Raw genomic sequence first — 8,591 nt, forward strand, 5'->3', positions numbered from 1 at the left:
CGGTTAGGGTTAGTGAGATGTGGGTATGCTCCGTGGTAAGAACCATACCCTTACTAGTAAGACTTGACACTAACGATGCATTTCACTGTATATTTCAATGTTTATGTGACAAATTAAGCTAAGCTTTGGTGTTGGAAGCTCAAATGAGGTCAGGACGGACATAATGAATGATTAGACATAGATTATAGAAGAGTACAGCACAAGAACTGGCTCCTCATTCCATGATGTTTTGCCAAACCAGCTAAAAGATAAATTTTTTTTTAAAACCCCAAAACTAATCCCTCCTACCTACACAATGTCCATAGCCTGCCATCTTCCTCATAAAGCTCTCTCAAAAGCCTCTAATGCATTTGCCTCTACCACTACACCAGGCATCCACCACTCCCTGAGTAAAAAAACTTGCCCCTCACATTCCAAGGATGCTGCCTGGATTGGGGAGCATGCCTGCTGAGAACAGGTTGAGTGAACTCGGCCTTTTCTCCTCGGAGCGACGGAGGATGAGAGGTGACCTGATAGAGGTGTATAAGATGATGAGAGGCATTGATCGTGTGGATTGTTAGAGGCTTTTTCCCCAGGGCTGAAATGGTTGCCACAAGAGGACACAGGTTTAAGGTGCTGGGGAGTAGGTACAGAGGAGATGTCAGGGGTAAGGTTTTTACTCAGAGAGTGGTGAGTGTGTGGAGTGGGCTGCCGGCAATGGTGGTGGAGGCGGATATGATGGGGTCTTTTAAGAGACTTTTAGATAGGTACATGGAGCTTAGTAAAACAGAGGGCTATGGGTAAATCTAGTAATTTCTGAGGTAGGGACCTGTTCGGCACAACTTTGTGGGCTGAAGGGCCTGTATTGTGCTGTAGGTTTTCTATGTTTCGAAACCTACCCCCTCTCATCCCCAATTGCATGTCCTCTGGAATTAAACATTTCTACTCTGGGAAATAGATACTCCCTGTCTACTCTATCTATGCCTCTCATAATCTTATAAACCTCTGCCAGATCTGCTCTCAGCCTCTGCCACTCCCAGAGTAAACAATTCAAGTTTATCCAGCCTCTCATGATAGCACATGCCCTCTAAACCAGGCAGCATACTGGTAAACATCTTCTGCCCCCTCTCCAAAGCCTCAGCGTCCTTCCTACAGTGGGGTGACCACAACTGTAAGCAATACTCCAGATCTGGCATTGAGGAACAGAGTGACTTTGGTGTCCAAGTGCATCTACCCCTGAAAGGGGCAGCACAGGTAAATGTCATGATAAACACATGTGAGATGCTAGTCTTCATTAGCCAGAGCGTAGAATACAGGAGCAGGGAAGTAATGATACACATTGGTCAGGCCACATATGGAATACTGAATGGAGCTTTGATGGCCAGAGTACAGAAAGGATTTATTGTTCCGGAGAGGTTGCATGGAATATCCACCAGGATGTTTTCTGGGATGGAGTATCATGGGCATTGATAGGATAAACTGGAGCAGGGGAGATCCAATAGAGGTTTGCAAAATTATGAGGGGCTTGGATAGTGTGGATGGTGGCAAATTTCTCCGCACAGCCGATTGTTTAAATTACGGTGAAAGAGGTGCGGAGGGATTATAAAAAACATTGTCTTTCACCCAGAGTACCACACACAAAATGCTGGAGGAACTCAGCAGGTCAGGCAGCGTTCATGGAAAGGGATACAGAGCCGATATTTCAGGCCAAAACCCTTTGTCAGGTCTTGGGCCCATTATTAAGGATGTGCTCACATTGGAGAAGATTTAAGGAGGCTCACGTTAATGATTCTGGGACTGGAGGCTGTCATATGAAGAGCGTTTGATGGTTCTAGGCACATGCACACTGGAATTTGGAAGAATGAGGGGTGACCTCATTGAAACCTATCAAATGTTGAAAGGCCTCAGTAGAGTACATGTGGCGGATATGTTTCCAATGGTGGAGGAGAGACAAGATCAGAGGACACAGCTTCAGAATGAAGGGGCATCCTTTAGAACAGAGGAATTTCTTTAGCCAGAGGGTGGTGAATTGGTGGAATTCGTTGCCACAGGTGGCTGTAAGGGCCATGTCTTTGGGTACACTTAAGGCAGAGGTTGATGGATTCTTGATTAGTCAGGGCATGTAGGGATACAGGGAGAAGGCAGGAGATTGGGGCTGAGGGAAAATGGATCAGCCGTGATGAAATGGCAGAGCAACTTGATGGGAAGAATGGCCTAATTCTGCTCCTATATCTTATGGTCTTATGGAATCTTACATGCAGAAGCTATTTGCAGTATGGAATGCAAGATCGATGGAGGCAGAGACACAATGTTTAAAAGTATCTAGACAAGCATTTATTAACCAAGACGCTGATGGCTACTGAACAAGTCTGGTGAATGAGATTTGGAAAGGTGGATATTTGTTAGTTGGTATTGATTCATTCATTTATTATGTGCCATGTCATACGATGTGGACGACTGGTGTCTTTCCATGACCGTGATTGCTCTTGGCAAATTTTCCTACAGAAGTGGTTTGCCATTGCCTTCTTCTGGGCAGTGTCTTTACAAGACGGGTGACCCCAGCCATTATCTTCAGAGGTTATCTGCCTGGCGTCAGTGGTCACATAACCAGGGCTTGTGATATGCACCGGCTGCTCATACAACCATCCACCACCTGCTCCCATAGCTTCATGTGACCCTGATCGGGGGTGGGGGGGGGGTTACTATCTAAACAGGCGGTACACCTTGCCCAAGGGTGACCTGCGGGCTACTGGAGGGAAGGAGTGCCTTACACCTCCTTAGTAGAGACCTATCTCCACCCACCACCCATTGGCATTGGCATTGGCTTCTCTCTAAGAAGCGGTGGAAACCTATGATGAGAATCTGCCAGACAGACAGAATAAATGGCATCTTAAAACAATCTGAAGAGTTAAATGTTTAATATTTAAACAATTTGAAACAAAAAACAATGACTGAAAAGCGTTCAACACAATCCTACCCTCAGTTCTCATCGACAAGCTCCAAAGCCCAGGCCTATGTACCTCCCTCTGCAACTGGATCCTTGACTTCCTCATCAGGAAACCACAGTCTGTACAGATCGGAAATAACATCTCCTTCTCGCTGACAATTAGCACCAGCGCATCTCAAGAATATGTGGTTAGCCGTCTGCTCTGCTCTGTCTACATCCACGATTGTGTGGCTAATAGTTTAATTTAAATAATAAAATATTTAATTATTAATACATTTAAATAATAAATACTTTAATTTCCTTCTTTATATACTTACTGTAACTTATAAATTCTATTATTTATTGCAATGTACTGTTGCTACAAGACGACAAATTTCACAACATATGCCGATGGTATTAAACCTGACTCTGGTCACCGATAGTGGCTTTAGGGATAGGTAGTTATTTGGAGCACCTTCTTTACCTTAGTGTAAGTCTCAGACTCTTTTGTTATCTTGATGCTTTAAGTTCAAGTTCATTGTCACCTGACTGCACGTGAACACAACCGAAACAGAAAGAGCCTCTGATGGCTCTGGGTCTCTTCCCATTGGAATTCGGAAGGATGAGGGGGCTGATTGAAACCTATCGATTGTTGAAAGGTCTTGATAGAGTGGGTGTGGAGAGGATGTTTCCTATGGTGGGAGAGTCTAAGACCAGAGGACACAGCACCAGAATAGGGGGATGTCCATTTAGAATGGAGATGAGGAGAAATTTCTTTAGCCAGAGGGTGGTGAATCTGTGGAATTCATTGCCACAGGCAGCTGTGGAGGCCAGGTCATTGGGGATATTTAAGGCAGTTGATAGATTCTTGATTATTCAGGGCACGAAGAGATACGGGAGACTGGGGCTGAGAGGGAAAGTGGATCAGCAGCCATGATGAAATGGCAGAGCACATTTGATGGGTCAAATGGCCCAATTCTGCTCCTATATCATACGGTCTAAAATTCCTCCAGACGACAGTGCACCCACAAGGCATACATACTGTATATCATACATAGTACATAAACCAAAATATTACCATAAATAAGTTAAAAAAAATATAATTCACAATATATGTAATGTGCAGCTCAGGTGAACAGCAAACAGTAAGTTTTTACTTTAATGGTACCAAATGCCTTTGTCTTCACACACACTGCAATGACACTGCCAGCCTATCTATCTATTGACAGTACATAGAACATAGAACAGGCCTTTCGGCCCACAATGCTGTTCTGAGCCAGCTAAAAAGTCAATCAAAATCCCCCCCGAAAGCTAACCCCTCCCACCGACACAACGTCCACATCCCTCCACCTTCCTCATATTCATGTATCTATTCAAACAGCTCTTAAAAAAAAACCTCTGACATATTAGCCTGTACCACCATACTAGGCAGCACATTCCAGGCATCCAGCAATCTCTGAGTGAAAAAAACTTATTCCTCACATCTCCTTTGAGCCTATCCCCCTCACTGTCAGTGCATGCCCTCTGGCAGTATATATTTCTACCCTATCAACTCTATCAATGCTTCTCATAATCTTATAAACCTCTTTCGGATCTCCCCTTAGCCTCCGCCATTTCAGGCAAAACAACCCAAGTTTGTTCAGTTTCTCACGATAGCACATGCCCTCCAAACCAGGCAGCATCCTGGTCAACCTCTTCATGTCAATACAATACTCAAACTACTGTACCTATCTTCTGCTTTCAATCCATCCACCTGTTGTCTTTCATCTCTTCACCACCTCATCAGCCTAACCTGCCGCAAGCTTGACTAGTTTAGGAAAATCCACCATCGACTAGAAACTGCTCATATCTCCACATCCCAAGAGGAACCAAGGGACTTCTAGATGAACGTTCAGAAAAGACAGTGTGCCTTAGATTGAACCTTTGTGTTGGGGCTACCAAACATATCTTACAAATATATATATCTCAGTGCAGATACAGATGCATTTATTTGACTAATCTTTCATCATCAAGAGATGGAGAGAACCATGGTCCTTCTACCAGGTGGTCTACGCATGCGCTTTTCGATTGTACATAGCAGTTTACGTACAGTACTGTGCAAATGTTGTGGGCACATATACTTTAGATAAGATTTTTGCACTGCATTGTAGTAATTTTATGTAATGCACTGTACTGCTGCCTCAAAAAACAACAAATTTCATGACACATGTGAATGATGGTAAACCCGACTCTGATATGGGTCTCTATTGTGGACTGAGAGTGGGAAGGGGAATCATGATTGGGAAAAGCAGAGGCAACAGAGAGGCATTTTGTAATGATCAATAATCCAAGAGTTTGGAATCAAATTACCTTGGCTGGTTTATCAGTCTTGGGTGAGTCTGCACCTATCCCACCCACCACCCCTGGCACTCCTTCTCTGCCACCTGTTCCACACCCCCTCCTGCAGCTCTCCACCCTCACCATTTCCAACATCCTTTGCTCCAACCAGATTTACAAGCTCGCTCTCTGCTCCTAGTTGACAAATACAGTACTGTGCAAAAGTCTTTGGCACCCCGTGGTGAACTACATATACTTGTCTGGACATGCCCCTCTGCTGACTGCTCCTGTGGCTCCTCCCACAGACCCCGTTATAAAGGCGATTGGAGGCACTGCTCCTCCCTCAGTCTCCAAGATGTTGTGTGGTGGTCTCTTGCAGCTAATAAAAGCCTATCGTTCGCCTCCCAAATCGAGAGTTATTGATGGTGCATCACACCCTAGCTATATATGTATCTGTGCTTAAAATGTTAAGCAAAGATTTACATTTATATGCAGAATATACATTTATTCACACATACTTTTCCCGATCAACCTAAGACGAAAAGGCTCATAACCAGTCACATCTGATGTTACCTTTCCTGCTTGACTTTACTTGCTTCAGTCTCTATTACATTTGAATGGGGTCTCATTATCACATGCCTAAAGCAGCTCTTTGTTCAGCCAAGGCTGGGGTTACCATGGTGACAGCAGGAGGGGTGGCTCCATTATCTCCAATTACCTCATTCCTCATGAGCCCTTTTCATATCTTTTAACTTGTGTTTTGAATCCCACTCCAGGCCTGACCTGTGTGGACTGAAATTAATTTTGACTTGTGCCGTGTTTTAACAACATGCAGGGAAACAACAGTTTTTACTAATTTTGAAATCCTGATGGTTCAGCATCTTGTTCCCTGACATTCACTCACTGGCGCTCCTCTAAATCTGGTACTCGCTCTCACACTGGGGCACTAGATCCCGGGCTCCCTCTCTCACACTGTGGGACTAGATCCCGTGCTCCCTCTCTCACACTGGGACACTAGATCCCGTGCCACCTCTCACACACTGCGGCACTAGACTCCGTGCTCCCTCCCACACACTGGGGTACTGGATCCCATGCTCCCTCTCTCACACTGAGGCACTAGATCCCGTGCTCCCTCTCACACTGGGGCAATAGATCCTGTGCTCCATCTCTCACACTGGGACACTAGATCCCGTGCTCCCTCTCACACTGGGACACTAGATCCCGTGCCATCTCTCACACACTGCGGCACTAGACTCCGTGCTCCCTCCCACACACTGGGGTACTGGATCCCATGCTCCCTCTCTCACACTGAGGCACTAGATCCCGTGCTCCCTCTCACACTGGGGCAATAGATCCTGTGCTCCATCTCTCACACTGGGACACTAGATCCCGTGCTCCCTCTCACACACTGGGACACTAGATCCCAAGCTCCCGCTCTCACACTGGGGCACTAGATCCCGTGCTCCTTCTCCCACACTGGGACACTAGATCCCAAGCTCCCGCTCTCACACTGGGGCACCAGATCCCTTGCTCTCTCTCACACACTGGGGTACGATCCCATGCTCCCTCTCTCACACTGGGGCACTAGATCCTGTGCTCCCTCTCTCACACTGGGACACTAGATCCCATGCTCCCTCTCTCACACTGGGACACTAGTTTCCGTGCTCCCTCTCACACACTGGGGTACCGGATCCCATGCTCCCTCTCACACTGGGACACTAGATCCCAAGCTCCCTCTCTCACACTGGGGCACTAGATCCCGTGCTCCCTCTCACACAGTGGGACACTAGATCCCAAGCTCCCTCTCTCACACTGGGGCACTAGATCCCGTGCTCCCTCTCTCTCACACTGGGGCACTAGATCCCGTGCTCTCTCTCTCTCAGTGGGGCACTAGATCCCATACTCCCTCTCTCTCACACTGGGGCACCAGATCCCGTGCTCCCTCTCTCTCACACTGGGGCACTAGATCCAGTGCTCCGTCTCACACACTGGGGCACTAGTTCCCATGCTCCCTCTCACTCACACTGGGACACTAGATCCAGTGCTCCCTCTCACACACTGGGGCACGTTCCTGTGCTCTCTCTCGCTCTCTCTCACACTGGGGCACTAGATCCAGTGCTCCCTCTCACACACTGGGACACTAGATCCCATGCTCCCTCTCACACACTGGGGTACTGGATCCCATGCTCACTCTCTCACACTGAGGCACTAGATCCTGTGATCCCTCTCACTCACACTGTGCCACTAGATCCCATGCTCCCTCTCACACACCGGGGCACTAGATCCCCTGCGCCCTCTCTCACAGTGGGACACTAGATCCCATGCTCCCTCTCACCTACTGGGGTACTGGATCCCATGCTCCCACTCTCACACTCACTAGATCCCGTGCTCCCTCTCTCACACCGAGGCACTAGATCCCGTGCTCCCTCTCACACTGGGGCACTAGATCCCGTGCTCCATCTCTCACATTGGGGCACTAGATCTAGTGCTCCCTCTCACACACCGGGGCACTAGTTCCCATGCTCCGTCTCTCACACTGGGGCACTAGATCTAGTGCTCCCTCTCACCTACTGGGGTACTGGATCCCATGCTCCCACTCTCACACTCACTAGATCCCGTGCTCCCTCTCACACTGGGGCACTAGATCCTGTGCTCCATCTCTCATTCCGGGGCACTAGATCCTGTGCTCCCTCTCTCACACCGGGGCTCTAGATCCCATGCTCCCTCTCTCTCACACTGGGGCACTAGATCCCGTGCTCCCTCTCTCTCACACTGGGGCACTAGATCCCAAGCTCCCTCTCACACACTGGGGCACTAGATCCCGTGCTCCCTCTCTCACACTGGGACACTAGATCCCAAGCTCCCTCTCTCACACTGGGGCACTAGATCCCGTGCTCTCTCTCACACACTGGGGTACGATCCCATGATCCCTCTCTCACACTGGGGCACTAGATCCCGTGCTCCCTCTCACACACTGGGGTACCAGATCCCGTGCTCCCTCTCACACTGGGGCACTAGATCCAGTACTTCTACTCACACACTGGGGCACTAGATCACGCGCTCCCTCTCTCTCACACTGGGGCACTAGATCCCCTGCTCCCTCTCTCACAGTGGGACACTAGATCCCGTGCTCCCTCTCACACACTGGGGTACGATCCCATGATCCCTCTCTCACACTGGGGCTCTAGATCCTGCTCCCTCTCTCACACTGGGGCACTAGATCCCGTGCTCCCTCTCACACACTGGGGTACCAGATCCCGTGCTCCCTCTCACACTGGGGCACTAGATCTAGGGCTCCCTCTCACACACTGGGGCACTAGATCCTGTGCTCCCTCTCTCACACTGAGGCACTAGATCCTGTGCTCCCTCT

This window comes from Hypanus sabinus, chromosome 30, assembly GCF_030144855.1.
Source record: "Hypanus sabinus isolate sHypSab1 chromosome 30, sHypSab1.hap1, whole genome shotgun sequence".
Classification (NCBI taxonomy): Eukaryota; Metazoa; Chordata; class Chondrichthyes; order Myliobatiformes; family Dasyatidae; genus Hypanus; species Hypanus sabinus.